Genomic DNA, 20,953 nt, shown 5'->3' on the forward strand with positions numbered 1-20,953 from the left:
CTCGAGACACACAGAAATCCCCCCATACAGTGGGTGTCCTCACCTGTGACACCCCGGAGCAGGCAAACAGTGCAAGCTAACTGGGGAGAGGGTGCTGATGAGGACTCTCAGAGCTCAGAGAGGACTCTGAAAGCATCAACACAGGGGAAGCACCACAAAAGGGAAAATAAACTATAAAGGCAAACCTCCAGATAGACTAAAGACCTCAGGCTTTCTGTGAAACACAAAAGCCACTGTGTTAGAAAATACAGGCGACTGTCTTTGACTTTGGCGAGGTAAGGATTTCCATCCAGTGACCTTCCACTAGAAATGGGCTTCCCTAAGTAGCTCAGTTGGTAAAGAATCCGCCTGCAATGCAGGAGACCTTGGTTCGATTCCTGGCGTGGGAAGAGCCCCTGAAGAAGGGATAGGCTACCCACTCCAGTATTCTTGGACTTCTCTGGTGGCTCAGCTGGTAAAGAATCCACCTGCGATGTGAGAGACCTGGGTTTGATCCCTGGGTTGGGAAGATCCCCTGGAGAAGGGAACAGCTATTCCACTCCAGTATTCTGGCCTGGAGAATCCCATGGACGGGTCACAGAGAGTCAGACACGACTGAGTGACTTTCACTTTCATAGTAAGCTCCTCGGGAAGGCCCTGACCCTATCCTGGCCTCATCAGACCCTTTGTGTGGTGTTAGCTGCTGCCAGATTCACTGTTATCTCACTGTCGCCCCAACCCTCTGATTGGTTCCTCTAGAACAGGTTAATGCTCTGAGCATGTGCTACATTCCCTGAGGATGTAACTGTAATTTTAATTCAGACTTGGGATAAGCGGGCTTGGTAATCATCTCAGTTCAGTTCAGTTCAGTCGCTTAGTCATGTCCGACTCTTTGCGACCCCATGAACTGCAGCACGCCAGGCCTCCCCGTCCATCACCAACTCCCAGAGTCCACCCAAACCCATGTCCATTGACTTGATGATGCCATCCAACCATCTCATCCTCTGTCATCCCCTTCTCCTCTTGCCCTCAATCTTTCCCAGCATCCGGGTCTTTTCAAATGAGTCAGCTCTTCGCATCAGGTGGCCAAAGTATTGGAGTTTCAGCTTCAACATCAGTCCCTCCAATGAATACCCAGGACTGATCTCCTTTAGGATGGACTGGTTGGACCTCCTTGCAGTCCAAGGGACTCTCAAGAGTCTTCAACACCACAGTTCAAAAGCATCAATTCTTCGGCGCTCAGCTTTCTTTATAGTCCAACTCCCACATCCGTACCTGACCACTGGAAAAACCATAGCCTTGACTAGACGGACCTTTGTTGGCAAAGTAATGTCTCTGCTTTTGAATATGCTGTCTAGGTTGGTCATAACTTTCCTTCTAAGGAGCAAGCGTCTTTTAATTTCATGGCTGCAGTCACCATTTACAGTGATTTTGGAGCCCAGAAAAATAAAGTCAGCCACTGTGTCCACTGTTTCCCCATCTATTTGCCATGAAGTGATGGGACTGGATGCCATGATCTTCGTTTTCTGAATGTTGAGCTTTAAGCCAACTTTTTCATTCTCCTCTTTCACTTTCATCAAGAGGCTCTTTAGTTCTTCACTTTCTGCCATAAGGGTGGTGTCATCAGCATATCTGAGGTTATTGATATTTCTCCTGGCAATCTTCATTCCAGCTTGTGCTTCCTCCAGCCCAGCGTTTCTCATGATGTACTCTGCGTAGAAGTTTAATAAGCAGGGTGACAATTTACAGCCTTGATGTACTCCTTTTCCTATTTGGAACCAGTCTGTTGTTCCACGTTCAGTTCTAACTGTTGCTTCCTGACCTGCATACAGATTTCTCAAGAGGCAGATCAGGTGGTCTGGTATTCCCGTCTCTTTCAGAATTTTCCACAGTTTATTGTGATCCACACAGTCAAAGTCTTTGGCATAGTCAATAAAGCAGAAATAGATGTTTTTTCTGGAACTCTCTTGCTTTTTCGCTGATCCAGCGGATGTTGGCAATTTGATCTCTGGTTCTTCTGCCTTTTCTAAAACCAGCTTGAACATCTGGAAGTTTATGGTTCACGTATCGCTGAAGCCTGGCTTGGAGAACTTTGAGCATTACTTTACTAGCATGTGAGATGAGTGCAACTGTGCGGTAGTTTGAGCATTCTTTGGTATTACCTTTCTTTGGGATTGGAATGAAAACTGACCTTTTCCAGTTCTGTGGTAATCATCTAACCGAGAGCAATAAATTGAATAGAAGGAAAGCAAGTCAAGGATGAGAAGATGGCTACAACATAGCATTAGTATCTAAAACGCATAAAGAACATCAATAATCCTGAGAAAAAGACAATTGTGTGTGTGTTTGTATACCTAGATCAGATAAACATGCACACTTTATATGACTGCAAAAATAAGTGTATGCTCATACATACATGTAAACCGAATGTCAATAGTCACCTCTGAGTAAAGGAAATGGTGATTTTTATTAGTTTTTTTTCCCCCCTGCAATCACTACGTATATTACTTTTATTGCCTGAACAACAAACCTTAATGGAGTGAGAGAGTGTGAAGGGCAATGGAGCGTATGTTAGAAGTCTTTAGCTCTCCAAACTTTCCTTCTGTCCTCCCCTCAGAGTTGTTCTAGGAGGTTCTCATTATAGAACCTTCACAAGCATTTCCCAACTAAACTAGACTAAAAAGAATGAGTACCTACAGCTCAATGATTTCAGGGTCCCTATAACAGAATCCTCTGACATCCATAGAAGTTTAATTTAACAATGTTACTGACTTACAATTCTCCCCCTCCATAAAAAGATTCCAGAGGACCCAGAGTTTCAGAAAGGAAAGTGAGAACTAATAAGAGTGTCTTTTCCACCTTGTGCCCCGACCAGGCTCAGGGTGACAGCTAATGGGCTGCTTCCCTACAGCCAAGCCGACAAGGACACAAAGAGCCCACCGTTAAAAGGAGCTGCCCAGACATGCAGGAAAACAGTCCCCCCGCCACACACACCGTCTGGCTGCAAGTCTGTGGCGCCCTTGCTCTGCTCTGGGGTGTCCCAACCAGGATGAACCAGTGCGGATGAGAGCCAAGGAAGCAAGGCTGCAGCTGCTAAGGAGGTCACTAGAGGGAGCCCGGAGGCTGCCTGGAAACGCACAGGACTTCCCAGAGAGAAAGCTTCTGAGCCAAGGTGTGGAGAACACCCAGCTCCTCTCTTGGAATGGGATCAGGGACATTCTAAGGAATCTCGGCAGGAATTAGCTTTTTGATTTAACAGATGGTAGATCACCTCTCTTCCAAAAATCACAGAGGAAAAGGATCACACACGCCAAACTCAAACCCTGTAGCAGTCTAAGAAAGATAAATGAGAGCTTTTTCACATATGATAACAAAGAATTTTTTAAATAATCACATTTGTTTGTGATGGCCATCAGTGCATATTTCTGTAAGCTACAGAGAAGAGTGTAAAATGATAAGCTCACCCTGGAGAGGAAACTCTTAAAATTATTTATCTCTGACTCAGTGGGGCTGTCTGGGACTTAGCTTAGGGAATGAATCAGAAATATGAATAAATGTTTACTTGGATCCAAACTGGCAGCCTTAGAGGAAATGATCACATAAAGCAGAGTACATGTAAATGTTACATGTAGCCACTTAAAACACCCTTCAAATAAGTGTTTCAGTGGTATGAGAAAATGCTTTACTATAGGAGGGTACTCAAATTATGTTAGTAAGGGACAAACACAAGCCAGATACCTGCACCTGCGTTTACAGCACAATTCCATTTTGGTGACCTATACCACACACACACCACTGATGTTAAAAATGGAAGGCTGCATACTAAAACTAATCGTTTTTAGCACTGGTCAATAGTACTACAGGAAAATTTCACTTTCCATTTTATATTTTTCTTTCAAAAACTTATCTAATGTTATATAGCACTGACAGGCTTATTCAGGGAAATTTCACTTACCACTTTATACTTTTCAATATTTACAACATTTTTCTATTATTAAATACAGTTCAGTTCAGTCGCAGTCGTGTCCGACTCTTTGCAACCCCATGAATCACAGCATGCCAGGCCTCCCTGTCCATCACCAACTCCCGGAGTTCATCCAAACTCATGTCCATCGAGTCGGTGATACCATCCAGCCATCTCATCCTCTGTCGTCCCCTTCTCCTCCTGCCCCCAATCCCTCCCAGCATCAGGGTCTTTTCCAATGAGTCAACTCTTCGCATGAGGTGCCCAAAGTATTGGAGTTCCAGCTGCAGCATCAGTCCTTCCAATGAACACCCAGAACTGATCTCCTTTAGAATGGGCTGGTTGGACCTCCTTACAGTCCAAGGGACTGAAGAGTCTTCTCCAACACCACAGTTCAAAAGCATCAATTCTTCGGTGCTCAGCTTTCTTCACAGTCCAACTCTCACATCCATACATGACCACTGGAAAAACCATAGCCTTGACTAGAAGGACCTTTGTTGGCAAAGTAATGTCTCTGCTTTTGAATATGCCATCTAGGTTGGTCATAACTTTCCTTCCAAGGAGTAAGTGCGTCTTTTAATTTCATGGCTGCAATCACCATCTGCAGTGATTTTGGAGCCCCCAAAATTAAATACAGTAGAAGATGGTCTAAGAGAAATTTCACCTTCTGCTTCACACATTTAAAATTTTTCTAGAATCATGTATTCATAATCTGAGAAACAATACTTTCTTCTTAACTTTCAAATAAAACTCATGTAATAATGTGAAAAGGAAAAAAAAAAAGTAAGATTCAGTTATGTAATGAAGAAATTTAAAGAAAAAAGACTGGAAAGGAAATCTGTGCAAGAATGACAGAGTCTCTGGGTAGACGCACATGGGATTTGAATGACTGTGGGGGGTGAGGCAGGAATTCACTAGTTGTTTGCTTCTTTATACTCTCCTAAACCTCCCCAGACTTAATAATGAGCAGGTGTCAGTTTGATGATCATTCTAAAAAGTGCCCAACTGGCCAGACAAATCCACTCCCTGCCAGGTCCCAGAGCTGAGGAGTCCCATGTCCAGACCCCAGAGGCGGGGGCAGCAGACAAAGGTTGCATCTCTATTTCCTTTATTACCAAAAAAATATAAATAAACAAGGACTTCCCCCACAGACCCAAGAAGGTGGGGCCTTCCTCTGCTCTGAAGAACTCAAACTCTAGTTTTCACGAAAGTTTTAAACGATCCACCCCACCCCCACCCCAAGTTTAGAAACCGACTTCCACACCCATAGTTAGTTTGCATTTTCTCAAAGTGAGAGAAGGAAACTAACATCTGTTGATGGCCTCCTGTTGTTTCAAGTACCGTATTTATAAGTTTCATACACTAAAAAATAGTTTTTAAAGTGTCTGAATACACTGCCACACTTGTTACTACATCATTAGTCCCCCTTCTGTTCCCACTTTCCATGTTCCTTTCACAGAGACATTTCACAAACCACTCCCCATCTCCTACTCTAGGATGCATTTAGCGGGGAAAGAATTCACCAAAGAATTAGGCAGAAATAGGACCCATCACATGTCAACATCATGGAGCAGTGTGGGGATGCAGGAACTGGGGATCACTGGACATGACGGCCAGTGATCTGTGGTCAGCAGTCTGGGCTTCCTCTTCTCTTTCATAAAGACGCCATGTGGTGCCTACTCACTCTGTTGTGTCTGACTCTTTGAGACCCCATGGACTGCAGCCCACCAGGCTCCTCTGTCCAGGGGATTTCCCAGGAAAGAATACTGGAGTGGGTTGCCACTTCCTTCTCCAGGGGATCTTCCCAAGCCAGGGATCAAACCCACATCTCCTGCATTGGCAGGCGGATTCTTTGCCACTGAGCCACCAGGGAAGCCCTAAAGACGCCATGGAAAGTGAATGTTAGTTGCTCAGTTACGTCCAACTCTTTGAGACCCACGGACTGTAGGCTGCCAGGCTCCTCTGTCTATGTAATTCTCCAGGCAAGAATACTGGAGTGGGTAGCCATTTCCTTCTCCAGGGGGATCTTTCCGACCCAGGGACTGAACCCAGGTCTCCTGCACTGCAGGTGGATTCTTAGGTCAAACAATATCATCTCCACCTCATACATTAGGAAGGCTCAGCGAGGTTCGCCCAGGTAATGAATGGGCAGGTTGGAAGCCAGGCTGTCTGACGCTGACATGTGTGCTTGTCCCATTGTACCATAAGCCCACCTGCACAGTTTAACATCTGCTGAGTGCACACCGCCATGTGGAATCCAGTCTCTCTCTCCCTACTGGGGAATGGAGAGGGCGTTTTCATTTTTTAAAGTGCCTTCTATGTACTGGGCACTTTACCTACCCTGTATCCCTTTAACTGTCTTGACAATGCTGTAAAAACCCCTTGTGATGGCATCCATGTGGGAGATAACTCTACTGATGATGAGCCCCATATTCTCCCCTAGACACACTGAAGGAAGGTAAGGCCATGCAGAAAACAGCAAGCAAACTCATCTTGAAAAGCAGGGAGGCAGAAAGAAGGTATTGTCCAGGCTGAATCACTCTAGATCTAGCCAATGAAACAGACACCGATGAACTGGGAAATTCCTGGAATCACAGCCGCTGTCCTGAAAGTTCCAGGCAAGGGCAGGACCCCGAGCCATCCTCACTGACAAATAAGCTAGAGCAGCCAAGAACCACCAGATGGCGCCAGACGACATCCAGGACGGGACAGGCAGGAACCACACAGTGGGGCTGGGAACTCCAGGCTGGTGGGCGTTGGAGGTTGGCTGGGGTCTCATTAAACCCGGCAATAATGTGACCCCAGAGCAGTTTAACTCCACTTATGGCATTGTATGCAGTTTCACTGAGTCTTCATGTTGCAGATGAGGAAACAAAAGCTAAAGGGGTCAAGCACATTTGGCTGTCTGGCCAAGGCCAAGTACAAGAGCTGGGGTTTGAACCCAGGCCTCACAAGAAACCCACTCCAGGATTCTTGCCTGGGAAATTCCATGGCCAGAGGAGCCTGGTGGGCTACAGTCCGTGGGGTCGCAAAGAGTCGGACACGACTGAGCAACTAAACGACTCACTGGTGCTAGGTCAACTCTTTCCATAGCACTATACTATCCCTTTGCCCTGGAATGGGAGAAGGTGGGTTTCTTGACCTTCCCAATGACACTTCTTCCCCATGTGACTCCCCTGAGTGGTGGTGACAAGCCACAGTCCTCACACTTCCGATGGTCGCACGTATTTGGAGCCAGCGGAGCCGTGCCAGAGCTCCACACAGACCAGAAGATAAAGCAGAACGGCCAAGGCGTGAACACGAGAAAACAGGCCTGCGGTTCTCAGACTTTAGCGTGCTTCAGAACCAGCCGGCAGGTGTGCTAACACACAAGGCTTCTACGGCCCCTCCTCAGAGATTCTGACTCAGTAGGTCCGGGAAGGGCCTGAGGATCCTCCTGTCGGACGACTTCTCAGGTGCTGCTGACCGTGCTGGTCCAGGGACCACACTTGGAGAACCACTGAGTTGGGCTGCGCCTCGGGCCTGTCTCTGAACCAGCATCTCCACTAGAAGAGATTCATCTTGGTCCAACAAAAGTGCTAAGCCCTGGACCGGGACTTCCCTGGTGGTCCAGGGGTTGAGAATCCACCTGCCAATGCAGGGCATGTGAGTTCCATCTCTGATCCGGAAACTAAGATCTCACACATCACAGTGCAACTAAATCCATGTGCCACAACTACTGAGCTCGCTTGCCCTAAAGCCTGTGCCCCGCAACAAGAGAAGGCACCGGAACAAGAAGCCCACACACTACAGCTAGAGAGTAGCCACCGAGTATCACAACTAGGGGAGGTCCGAGCAGCAACGAAGAGCCTGTGCGCTGCAGGTGAGACCCAGTGCAGCAAAAACTAAAGACCCAGACCATTCCTATAACAATTAGCATCAAATACAAAGCTGTTGAGAAGGAAGAAAGTGTGTCGGGTTACATCTTCGCAACTCTAGTTTCAGAATCATCCTGCTTCAAGCAGAGGAAGTCCCTGAAACGGGAAACAGCTGGTGATATGCACACGAAAAATATTCCAAATCAAGAGTTTTTCCAGAGCTATGGAATATAGTAGTCAAAGTCACTCTTTATTTTCTGATTACAACAATAGCTCATAAAATATTGACTAATAAATGCACAGACTCATCAAGAATCCACTCCAAAAAGCCACTTCCCATAGATGCAGTGAATGAATATTTTATACAGGTCTACGGGGGCACCTCCAGATGAAAAGAGAAAAATGTGGATAAAGTCAGTGTAGCTTAGTGAGGGAAAGAGCAGCTGAGGACGACACTAGAGAGGTCAGCCACTTAGTGTGACAAATAAAACTAAACTGGCAATACTCACCATTCTTCCTGATTTCTAGAAATAGAAACAGCTCATCTATTCTGGAAAAGTAATTGGCCCTTAGCGGTAAGGTCTTACCGCAAATTTGTTTCCAAAATATCTCCCTGAAAAGTAACAATGCAAAGTTTTCCCGACAATGAAGATACTTGCTGAGAGAAGTAAAAACCAGCAATCCTTCAGATATGTTTTTATTGTACTGTTCCAGCTGCTAACTTCTACCCGTGCCATCCGCAGTGGCTACCAGCCCATATGTGGCCATTGATACGTAATTCTGTATTATTCAAAATAACATTAAAAATTCAGTTCAAGGGCTTCCCTGGTGACTTAGCAGTAAAGAATCCTCCTGCCGATGCTGGGGACGTGGGTTCGATCCCTGATGCGGGAAGACCCCACGTGCCGCAGAGCAGCTAAGCCTGTGTGCGACCACTACTGAGGCCTGTGCACCCTGGAGCCCGTGCTCCACAGCAAGAGAAGCCACTGCAACGAAAACCCGTGCACCCTGCTCAACGCAACTAGAGAAAAGCCCGTGCAACAGTGAAGACCCAGCACAGTGAAATTCTTTTTTAAAATTCAGTTCAGGAGGAGGAAATGGCAACCCACTCCAATATTTTTGCCTGGGAAATCCCATCAACGGGGGAGCTTGGCGGGCTATAGTCCATGGGGTCACCAAAGAGTCGGACACGACTCGGCGACCAAACGAGAACGACGTTTCAATGCATAATAAAATAAAAATGTCTGCTCAAAAAATAAAAGAGAGGTCAAGCTTCCTCAAGCAGGGTCTGGGGAAGGAGTGGCAGGCGTCACGTCAGGCTTCGAGGGTGGACGAGGAACATAAGGCGTTCAAGCACAAACAGGAGGAGAAGCAGAAGAAACTCGAGGAGCTAAAAGCAAAGGGCAAAGGCCTCGGGGAAAGGCCCCCCGGCCACCTGTGGAATTAAGAAATCCAGCAAAAAGGAAGCTATTCCCTGTGCCGAGGCAATGATGAGCCTTAGTTCCATTCCTGTGTAAACATCCGGATTCGCTGCCGTAACAGCTGTTGCCACCTGTAGCTATAACTAAATGTCGTCTTGGAACCTACTGTACATTTAAGAATAAACTTTTGTAAAAAAAAAAAAAAATCAGTTCAAGTATTTGAACAAGTACATTTCAAGTCCCCGGAGGCCACTTGTGACCGGGGCAGCTATGGGGCAGCTATAGAGCACCTGCGTCATTCACAGAGGTCTATCTGATCTACTTCTTCAAACAGCTTTTCCAGAACAGGTTAACTGTAGAAGGCATTGCTAGTAACAAAGCAACAGAAAGAAACCAAGCAAATTGGTTGGGTTCCGATGAACAGTCTGCCTGGATTCCATAGGCTCACGCCGGCCCAGTGGGACGAGGAACAAAGCAGCAAAAGCAAAGTGGAAAAGCACTCAGGCTGGGGTCCTTGGCTTCTACTTCCCAGCAGTGAGAGGCTGGCCGGTCACCTACACCCCTGGGTCCCTTCGGTACCGTGGAGAGGACCGATTAGGGATGACAGCGGGCCCAGCACAGCACCAGCGCATACTAAGCATGTGCCGTAAGTCACTGTTGCCAGGATCCCATCGAAAACCTTCAGTTTCTGAAGCAAAAAAATCACCTCCACCTCCATCTCCTTCTTTGTCCAAAACCTCCAGATCACTGCTGCTTTCTCAGTTTTTCTGCAGTCAAGGGCCAAGTCTTGGGGGTTTTGTTTTTAATTTCCATCTGCCAGACTTATTTTCTCATAAAATACAATAATGTGGGGAAATGAAAACATATGAAATCCAAGCCCCAATTTGCTTTGTCAAGTTGTTATGAAAGTGTTCAACGTCTGTTGGTTAGGAAAAGCCTCCATGTCTGTGCTTCTGTCCTACTGGCCAGCACTGGTCGAGGACCACACTCTCGAGCAGCCCACTCCACACTGCAATCTTCTTCTAAATCGCTGCTCCGGAGTCCTTTTTTTTTTTTTTTTTTTTTTCCTTACAGTTTTACAAATCATTCTCTTCTTGTTTTCCATGTCCATTCTTCCAGACCATCATCATCTGGGTAAGGGAAGAGAACGCTGCACAGAAAGAAAAAAAAAAATCCCAGAGCTTTGCAGAAGGGCCTCCTTGGAGGATTTAGCAGAGCACAGATCAGCACAGGCATGTGAAGAAAATAACCACAGCTGGGGCCGAAAGACATCCAGAAGGATGAGAGAGAACAGTGCCTGATGTTCACAAGGGCCGGAAACAGTCGATTCCCAGCAGACAGACTGGGAGGATGCATAATAATCCAGGCGACGCCGAGTAAGGTTGTGCCCTGTGTTGGAGGGACTAGTTAACCCTAGACTGAGGTCTGCTGTATAAAGAAAGCTGAGCGCTGAAGAATTGATGCTTTTGAACTGTGGTGTTGGAGAAGACTCGACAGTCCCTTGGACTACAAGGAGACCCAACCAGCCCATCCTAAAGGAAATCAGTCCTGAATATTCATTGGAAGGACTGATGCTGAAGCTCCAATACTTTGGCCACCTGATGTGAAGAACTGACTCATTTGAAAAGACCCTGATGCTGGGAAAGATTGAGGGCAAGAGGAAAAGGGGATGACAGAGGATGAGATGGTTGGATGGCATCACCGACTCAATGGACATGAGTTTGAGTAAACTCTGGGAGTTGGTGATGGACAGGGAGGTCTGGAGTGCTGCAACCCATGGGGTCGCAAAGAGTCAGACACGACTGAGTGACTGAACTGAACTGAGGTCTGCTATAAACTCACTTAGCAAATCATAAAAACCACCCTGGAAAGGATCACTGTTTCCAAGTAACTTATCTGCACCCCAGAATATTTAACTGCTCAAGAAGATTTAATAGAATGTAAAAATACCCAGGACTCAATAAGGTATGGTTCACAATGCGTGGCTTCCAGTCAAAGATGATTCAGTAGGCAAAGAAGCAAGAAAACACATCCCATAATGAAGAAAATAATCCATCTGTGGAAATCAACCCAGGTCTGACACAGACATTAGAATTAGTAAAGAAGGACAAGTTACTGTTGTTCTATTCCATGTAACAGTAAGTAACTTTGCCCCCAAAGTTAACCAGCGACCCAGAAGATATTAAGAGGCCTAGACTGAACTGGTAGAGATGAAAAGTATGTCAGAGATGAGAGAAACACTGAATTAAATGCAGATTACACATTGCAAGAGATAAAATCTATCTCTTGCAATTAAAGGCACAGCAATTGACATTTAAAGGCACAGCAATTGTCTGAAATGCAACAGAGAGGAAAAGAATTTGAGAAATGAAAAGGCCGTCAAGTGAGCCATGGGACAACTTCAAGGTGCCAAAATGGGAATTCCTTGGCAGTATAGCAGTTAGGACGTGGCGCTTTCACTGCCGAGGACGTTGATTCAACCCCTGGTGTGGAATTAAGATCCTTCAAGCTAGAGTGTGGGGGGCGGGGGGGGGAACATATATATATATATATATATATATATATATGCCAAACCAAGGGACCACTGTGTCCCTGAAGTGGAGGCTCGAGGGGAGAATGGCAGAAAATTGGAAGAAATGATGGCCAAAAATATTCTAAATTCGATGAAGACTATAAAGTCACAGATCCAAAAAGTTCAGCAAATCTCAAGCATAGGAAGCATGAAAACTACACCAGGGACATCATGATCAAATTTCTCAAAATCAATGACAAAGAGAAAACCTTAATCTAAGGAAAAAGACGTTACATACATAAAGACAAAAGATAAAGGTCGCATTGGATTTCTCATTGAAAACAAGACAAGCAAGAAGACAGCGAAACAACATCTTTAAAGATGAAATAAAAAGCTATCGACCTAGAATTATACACCCAGAAAATATATATATATTTCTATTTATATATTTTAGGACAATTTATATCTTTTATAACCATTATAAAAGGCATTATATCTTTTATAATATTATATCTTTTAAAACCAGTGTGAAGTAAGAATGAATTCAGACATTCAAAAGCTGAAAGAATTCTTTACAGGCAGATCGGCACTACCAAAAAAAAAAAAGTTAAGTCTTTCAAGGAGAAAGAAAACGGAACCAGATGAAAACCTGGATCTAAACAAAGGAATAAAGAGGACCAGAAACAGTAACTGATTTTTTTCTTATTAGTTAAATCTCTTTAAAAGATAATTGATTAGCACAATGGAATAAAATTGAAAGAACATAAGTAAACCCTAACATTTAGCATCAGTTAATTTTTGATGAATATCCCAAGACAATCCAATTGATAAAGACTGGTCTTTTCAACAGATGGTGCTGGGAAAACTGGCTGTCCACAGGCAAAAGAATGGATTTGAACTTCTGCCTCACACCACATACAAAAATGAACTCAAAATGGATCAAAGAGTTCAACCTAACAACTAAAACTATAAAACTCTTAAGAACATATGGGCATGAATCTTTGTGACCTTTGATAAGGCTATGTTTACTTAGATAAAGCACCAAAACCACAAGAAACAAAAGAAAAAACAGATAAATTAGACTACATCAAAATTTAAAAACTTTTGTGCTGGAAATAATAATGTCAAGAAAGAGAAACAATGGTATACAGAATAAGAGAAAATATTGGCAAATTATATATAATAGATTTATATGAAGAACATATAAAGAACTATTAAATGTAATAATAGAAAGACAAATAACCCAACTAAAAATGGGTAAAGGGTCTGAATAGATTTTTTCCAAATAAGACATACAAACAAGCCCATGAAAAAAATGCTCCACATTACTGGTCATCAGGGAAATGCAAATCAAAACCACACTGAGATTCAACGTCACGCTCACCAGGACGGTCAGAATCATTCAGATAATCACAGGTGCTGGCAGGAAATGTGGAGACGTTGGAACATTCAAACGCTGCTGCTGGGAATGTGAGATGGTGTCGCCACTTTGCAAAACGGTTCCTCAAAAAGGTAAACACGGAGTTACCATATGACCCACCAGTTCCAGTCCTAGGTATCTATCCCAGAGAACTGAAAAAAAATATGTCCACACAAAAACACGCACAGGAATCCTCACAGCAGCAAATGGCAAAAAAGTGGAAAGGAGGATCCACTGACTGTGCATGGATAAAATGCAGTCCATCCGTACAATGGGTTATTATTCAGCCATGAAGAGCAAGGAAGTTCTGACACACACTCCAGCGTAGCTGACTCTGGCTAATATGATGCTAAGTATTAACAAAAGAGGCTAGTTACAAAAGACCACATACCTACGAGTCTATTGATATGGAATATCCAGAATAGGCAGCTCTATAGAGGAGAGGTTGCTTAGGGCTAGAGGCATGGGGGGTGGGGAGCAGGGTATGGTTAAGTGCCACCTTTATGCCCCCCGATATTTCCTCAGTGCTAACTGTATGCTCTGCCTTATAGTAAAGGTGGCAGATCAAGGGAAAAATCAAGATCAGTTCAACACTGACCCCATTCTCCCAAAACCAACCTCAGAGGGGGAGGCACAGACCCTGCAAACAGTTTCAATCTAATCATATTTCCTCACACCCCGACACAGGTATAGTGTTCCTGAGATGGATAGGATACCTGTACCCGAGAGGGGCCACAACAGAGACTGCAGTGGAGGACACAGCTCAGAGAGCGATGAGCACCTGTGGGGATGAAGCGGGAGGCACAGGGGTAGGAAAGGGGTGGGTGACGTTCAGTGCGGCTGGAGGTTCCCAGGGACATGGGGTGGAGGAGACAGTGGCAAGAGAGTGGACGAGAAAGGGGCTGGAACCACGTGGAGCAATGTGCTCAGCGTCAAGTAAAGGAATCAGACTACGATGTTATGAGAAGAAGTGGCTGAGCTGGGGAATGGTCCCCTCATAGCTGTGCTCAGAGGCCAGCTGTGTGGATGGGGCTGGGCAGGGCAGCCGACAGGACCTGAGGCGGTTGGGGGAACAGAGAGGGTCTTCCCCCCGTGGGGGACCCAGACAACCAAACCCCCCAGTGGTGGCCACTGCTGCCCGAACTCTCTGCCCAGGCATTGGATCTGCCAGACTCCCAGGCTGGCCGGGGCCCCAGCGGTGCCTTGAAAAGCCAACCACAGGATCCACGCCTGGCCCCCATGGTGAGGGTTCTCTTCCCCTTTAAACCTTAACTGGCAGGAAGGTCACACTGGCTTTGAAACATCAAGTCAACAGAATCGTATGCAGCAGATGCTTCAGAAGACCACAGGGCGACAAGGAAGGAGCGTGAGACATACTTCTAAATGGGAGAAACAGAACATAAAAGCAAGCGCCGGGATGACTTCTGAGCACTTGAAATGCGGCTAGCGTGACTGAGGGATTAAAACCTTTATTTCATTTTAATTAACGCAGTTTCCATTTAAATAGCCACATGTAGCTGCTGACTACCATACTGGACACTGCAAGTCTCTACTCCCTAAATCATAGTTCACTTATCAGTAAGAAACAGTCAGTACGTTTATTGTTTTTAGCACTTTATACATCACAAGGGCAATATAGTCACACTGTAAAAAAAAAAAAAAATACATGTGGGAGAAGAAAATCACCCATAACCCCCAAAACAAAACAAATAATGTCAGTTCTGGAGAATCCTGCAGACAGAGTAGCCTGGCAGCCTATGGTCCATAGGGTCGCCAAGAGTGGACACGACTGAAGCGACTTAGCACGCACGTATACTCACACGGGTCTGTCATCCCGGTACTATCATTAGGCCAAAATCTGGGCGCCCAGTGGCCCAGTCAAGTTGACACATAAAATTAACCATCACAGGGCCAGAGTGGGGGACAGAAGTGTAAAAGAACATTTGAGAGATGGAATATTTGAGAGAGAGGAGATGCTCTTAGCAGGATGAGATCACCAAGGAGACCCAAGCAGTGATTGTGATGGAAGCATAAAGCTCAGTTTTCTGTAAAAGCTCTCACTCCCCGGGATTCTGGCACTCACTGCAACACCATGTGTTCATTAGGATGCAGTGAGCCCCGCTGCGTGTCAGAGCATCCTACACTCTGCTTTTAGAGTTGAGGAGACCCTGGGTACCACCAGGGCTCACCTTTGGTCTGGTTTTACTGAGGGAACGGGTGCAGATTTCCACCCCAACCATGCGTGTGCAAGTATCAGGTGCTTGGAATGCGGATGTGGCAATTAATGACACAGGTCACACTGGAGTTACCCTCACAACGTGGCTTAAAAGTCCCAGACTCCTTTCGTGTCCCAGGCACAAAGAAGCTGACGCCTTCCCGCTGTCGAGGACGTCATGGCCTCGGATGGCAGCAACAGAGTCTGCTCTGGGAAACCAAGCCTGCTCCCAATTCTGCTGCATGCAGCAGAAGGGGATTTGCTGGAGAGGGACACGTGACTCTGTGACGACGCGCCAAGTAAAAGCCTCTCCTCTGACCCGTGCAGCTCTTTGCTCAGCTCTGTCTATTTTGGTGGTTTCCTGATTCTGCCCTCGCCCACTGGCTCCCTTTGTTATCTGCCCACTCTCCCTTTCTCACATTCTTGATCTTCAGCTTTTCCCCGAGATCCAGCTGACTCATTCAGCTCATGCGCCAATGCTGAATGTGATGAGAAATATCGGGAATGACTCAGCAGCTCAGAAAACTCAGGAATCAAAGGGCCTAAGGAGGAACAGACCTCTAATGAAAGCCCTTAATCCATTTCTCTCCTATGGGTGCATCACACCCGCTACCGAATTCTGACTCCCCTATTCCAAGTACCAGGCCACTCCTCTGCATTCACACATTGAAAATATCCCCGAACCCAATCTTTGCTGTCACACAGCACCCAGGCGGAACTGAACCTGAGATGTCACGGCAAGATCCCGTGTCTCTCTAAGCAAAGCTCATTAGATACAGGGGCTGCGATCAAGGGCTGTGCGTCCACACGGTCCTGGTTTCCATTGTCAACCAGGTTATTTAACATCAATATAACCAACCACAAGGAAACTCAACTTTCCAAGCCTCTGCTCATCTGTGAAATGAGTAATAACAATGCTGAACTCACTCGGGTTGATACGCTGATTCAGTGAGCAGGTGGAGGGCTCGGGGCAGGGGCAGGCCGACAGCAAGCTAGAAGGCTTACCTGTGAATTACTTATAAATACTGAGATGACTCTTAAGAAAGCAGGCCTGCCATGAGTTAAAGAGAGACCTCCCTAATTCAGGCTCGACTATTTCAGAGTCTGGACATCTCCGAAAGCTGGGTTGGTGAGGCGGCATATACAAAGTCAATGAAACATCACTTTGCCAACAAAAGTCTGTCTAGTCAAAGCTATGGTTTTTCCAAGAGTCATGTGCAGATGTGAGAGTTGGACCATAAAGAAGGCTGAGCACTGAAGAATTGATACTTTTGAACTGTGGTGCTAGAGAAAACTCTTGAGAGTCCCTTGGACAGCAAGGAGATCAAACCAGTCAATCCTAAAGGAAATCAACCTGGAAGGACTGATGAAGCTGAAACTCCAGTGCTTTGGCCATCTGATTCAAAGAGCTGACTCATTAGAAAAAACCCTGATGCTGGGAAACATTAAGGGCAGGAGGAGAAGGGGGTCTACAGAGGCTGAGATGGTTAGATAGCATCACTGACTCGACAGACATGAGTTTGAGCATGCTCCGGGAGATAGTGAAGGACAGGGAAGCCTGCATACTGCAGTCCATGGGGTTGCAAAGAGTTGGATATGACTAACAGAAACGAAACACCCTCCAAGGACCCTCTGGTACTTTAGCTGTGACCTTCCTGGTGGATAAATCATCAGTCACTGATTTATTCACTAAGAACCTCTGTCCCACAAATCTGGGCTTATTTCTAGTTGTTTCATTTACTCAAAGGAATGGATTGGCACTTTCTAGTGTCCTCAGTGCAGACTCTAACCTATAGATAGACTCTATAGACTCTAACTCTATAGATAGAGTTCCCCAGATGTTTAGTCGACAAGTCATGTCTGAATCTTTGCAACCCTGTGGACTGGAGCCCACCAGGCTCCTCTGTCCATGCGGATTCTCCAGGCAAGCATACTGGAGTGGGTTGCCATTCCCTTCTCCAATAGATCTACCTGACCCAGGGTCGAACCCTGGTCTCCTGCATTGGCAGGCAGATTCTTTACCACTGAGCCACCTGGGAAGCCACTTTTCCAGGTGGGGTCTAAACAAAGGTGTGAGATCTCATCAAACAACCCCTTCACTACCTTCAACAAGCATGGACGTTTGGGTTTTGGCAGGTGGGATGGGCAGTGGCACACATTCTTAGTTTTGCTGTGTATCTTCCCTCAGGGACGGTTGGCAGATCACAATGCACGCCTCCGTCCAGGAACACAACACTCAGAGTTACCTGCTCTGGCCATGACCTGCACACCTCAGCCCTGTCCCGGGAGGGGACCCCATCTGCCCTCCTCTGAGCTCAGGCCCACGCTGGGCATATTCCTCATTGGCCTTGGCACTGCCTGCCCCCAAGACCAGGGCACCCTCATGGTCCATGGGCTTCTGGACAGGAACATCTCTTATCTAGTCCATTATTTTCTACTCCACACAAAATCCCTACTGAAAAATAGTAGGGGTTGTGAACCAGGAAACTGGTTTCACCCATGATTCCAGCGTGGAATTTATTTAGTCTTTACAAGATGAACAAAAGCTTACTTTCTGGACCTAAAACGGCCTGGAGTGAGGACACAGAGTCTGGACTTCTCTCTGCCTCATAGTTGCTTCTGGAAGGTGCCAAGGAGACTTCACTTGACTCCACAAGCCCAGCAAACTTTTTCTTCCTTCTTATTCAGCCTGTCTCGAGCCCCAGACAGGCGCCAGCTTCTCCTCGGACTGGCCACTTGACACAAGGTGTCCAGACACGCGGCATGTGGCTGCCAGCCAAGGCCGTGCCCTCCCTCCACCCGACTGTGCCCACAGCTCCTGAGAGCATCCAGCTGGGGGCATGGCCACCTTGGGTGGGCAGAGCCCATTGCGGGAGAGGGAGACCCACTGCACACATCTCCATGGCAACCAAACATACCCACCGCTGGAGGAGCCCGTTAAGAAAGAACTTTAACAAACCACATAAACGCCCACGCCTCGTGCCCTGAATGCTTGCTTCTGGAAACCAACTCCAAGTAAACGACTCACTAGAGGGAGAAAAACACACAGGCACAGAGACACTTGCTGGAGCCATGTGTAATGTGCGCGTGTGTGGCTGACTCACTGGTGTGCAAAGCAACGCTACGCCAATACAAATTAAACCAACAAGAAACCCCGGACGCTCCCTGTGCCATCAAACCGTCGAACGGCTCAGATGACAACCATGTAACTATTAAAATTATTAAACATAAAATGACTTATTTTAAAACTAGTAACATGACCACTAACGTAACGAATGTAACAGTGTAACTAACAAAATTATCACTGTTATTACAAAGATGACAGAGACATGGGTGAATGTATGCCACAACGTTACATCGGAAAGGACACAGTATCGGTGTACAAGACGACAACTCTAAGAAATGCGTATAAATGTGGACAAAATCTAGAAGGGAAAACACGAGTGAAAACGCCTGTTCTAGAATGATAACAAGACGGGTTTCTGTCTTTGAAACTTTTTGTGGCTGTCATGTTGTTCCCACACTAAAAATGAACTAGACATCGTTGCCTGTTGGCAGATGGGGAACTTCCACCATCCAGAGGCAACAGGTTTGTCTGCGTGTAGACACCTTGGGATAGGAAGGCGGCTACGGCCCACATGACCAGGCAGCTTGTCCAGGACTGGCTGCTGAGCAGCCCAGAACTTACGCGCCAGCCACTGGCCCTTTAGTCTCAGTGTCGTCCTCTCCAGGGTGTGCGAGAGGGATACAGGCACCTCTGACAGGCCCTTTCTGTTGCTCACGAAGGGAATAAATTGTCTGAACCTAGAAGTAGCTCGTTTTATCTCTAATGGTCAAATCCATCAGGCCTTGGCCTTGCCTTGTAAGTGCGTGAGAGCTCAACAAGATGCCAGCGTTATGTTTCAATAAAGTATCAACAAGACCCAAGAAGCGAGTGTGTGAGTGCAGGTGTGTGCACGCATGTGTGGGTACCTACAGAAACACATCGCAATGGTGTTTCGAGCCAGATTATTTTCATAAACAAAATGAGGAAACAGAAACACACACACAAATACGGAAAAAAACACACTTATCACATACACTTTAACCAACCAAACACATGTTCAAGGCTAACCTAATCTAGATTTAGAAGCCATGGATTCAGCCTAGAGAGAGGCCCTTCCCCTCTCTGACCCCATTTTTCTCTTCCACCAACAAAGTCGGGGACAGAGCGGATGAGCCTGGCCGCTGCTGTGCCGCGTCCACATGCCAAGGCTCATGGAAACACACTCGAAGACCCGCAGAGCCAGGATGCAGGGCACCCTGGCACCGCCTTCTGCTGAAAGCATTCACCGGCAGCAGCAAGTTAACTGAACAAAGTTAACCACTGCTGGCATCCACGAGAAGCTGCTCAGGCACGTGCCTGGGTCTCCAACCGCCCCCTGCCAGTGGGGAGGAAGCCGCGTGTTTACCCACAACAGGAGGGCCACCACACTCTGTCCTGAGGCCCGGTTTGCTGGCACTGGAACTGCAGAGAGAGTGGTTCATGGTTTATGTGAGAAGGCAGGGTGTGCCTAGTTCAGGAGAAAAGGCTCCTTCCTGCTCAGGGAACAAGGAAGGCTTCCTGGGGGAGGAGGCACTGGGGCGGGTGCTAAAGGCGGGACTGAATTTAAATGCCTGCAGTGGGTGGGGAGAGGGCTTTCCAGGGGTGAATGTGGAAGGGAGAAATTCAGTCAGACTGTAATAAGAAAGTAGGAAGCAATAAAACAGAGACCAGACAGACCACAGGGCCTTCAATGCTGGGGCAAGCACAATCCCAAAGCAGCTGTCGTCTCAAGTGTGCGGATCTGCCTTCATTTCAAAATAAACTGATTGAGGAACTGCCAGCTAGTCAAGCGGCCACTGGTGCAACCAATGGACTCAACAATAGCCTTTGGCCCCCAAGGACTTTCTAGTTCAAATGGTAATTGCTTGAGGTATAAAAACAGCCTCTGCTCAATATTTATTTTCTCTTTTCCTGGAAGATAGAGCAAATATCAAGAAACAGTTGCAGGAGCCAAGAGTCTGAGATCATTTTTAAAAGAAGGCATGATCACAACTCTTTACAAATAAGACAACAACACAGGACAAATATTTTATTTAATTCATCAATTAATGAGAGACCAATAAGATGTGATTGGCTTCCCAGGTGGCTCAGTGGTAAAGAATGTGCCTGCCAATGCAGGAGATGTAAGAGATGTGGGTTCAATCCCTGGGTTGGGAAGATCCCCTGGAGAAGGAAATGGCAACCCACTCTAGCATTCTTGCCTGGACAATTCCATGGACAGAGGAGCCTGGTGGGCTACAGTCTCTGGGGTCTCGAAGAGTCAGACATGACTCAGTGAGCACGCACACACACAATAAGGTGTTATACCTGGGAGACACGGAAGAACCATCTAGATGCGGCCATCAGAAGTGCTGACGTAAATTGCTTAACAGACGCCAAAACTGGTCAGTCTCCACCAGACAGTTTGCAGAGCTGTGGACAAGAACCACAGGCTTTGCCATCAAGATTTTACAACTTACGGCTCAAAGGCAAGGAAAGGCCCAGAGACCCAGGGAATCTG

The 20,953-nt window shown here is 46.4% G+C and overlaps 1 protein-coding gene across 1 annotated transcript in view; it reads right to left on the reverse strand.

Annotated features, from left to right (window-relative positions):
• The window catches only part of LIMD1 (LIM domain containing 1), a 75,621-nt gene that overhangs the window by 16,071 nt on the left and 38,597 nt on the right, over positions 1-20,953 (reverse strand). The window lies entirely within an intron of this gene.

The sequence above is a fragment of the Bubalus kerabau genome, chromosome 20, assembly GCF_029407905.1.
Source record: "Bubalus kerabau isolate K-KA32 ecotype Philippines breed swamp buffalo chromosome 20, PCC_UOA_SB_1v2, whole genome shotgun sequence".
Lineage (NCBI taxonomy): Eukaryota > Metazoa > Chordata > Mammalia > Artiodactyla > Bovidae > Bubalus > Bubalus kerabau.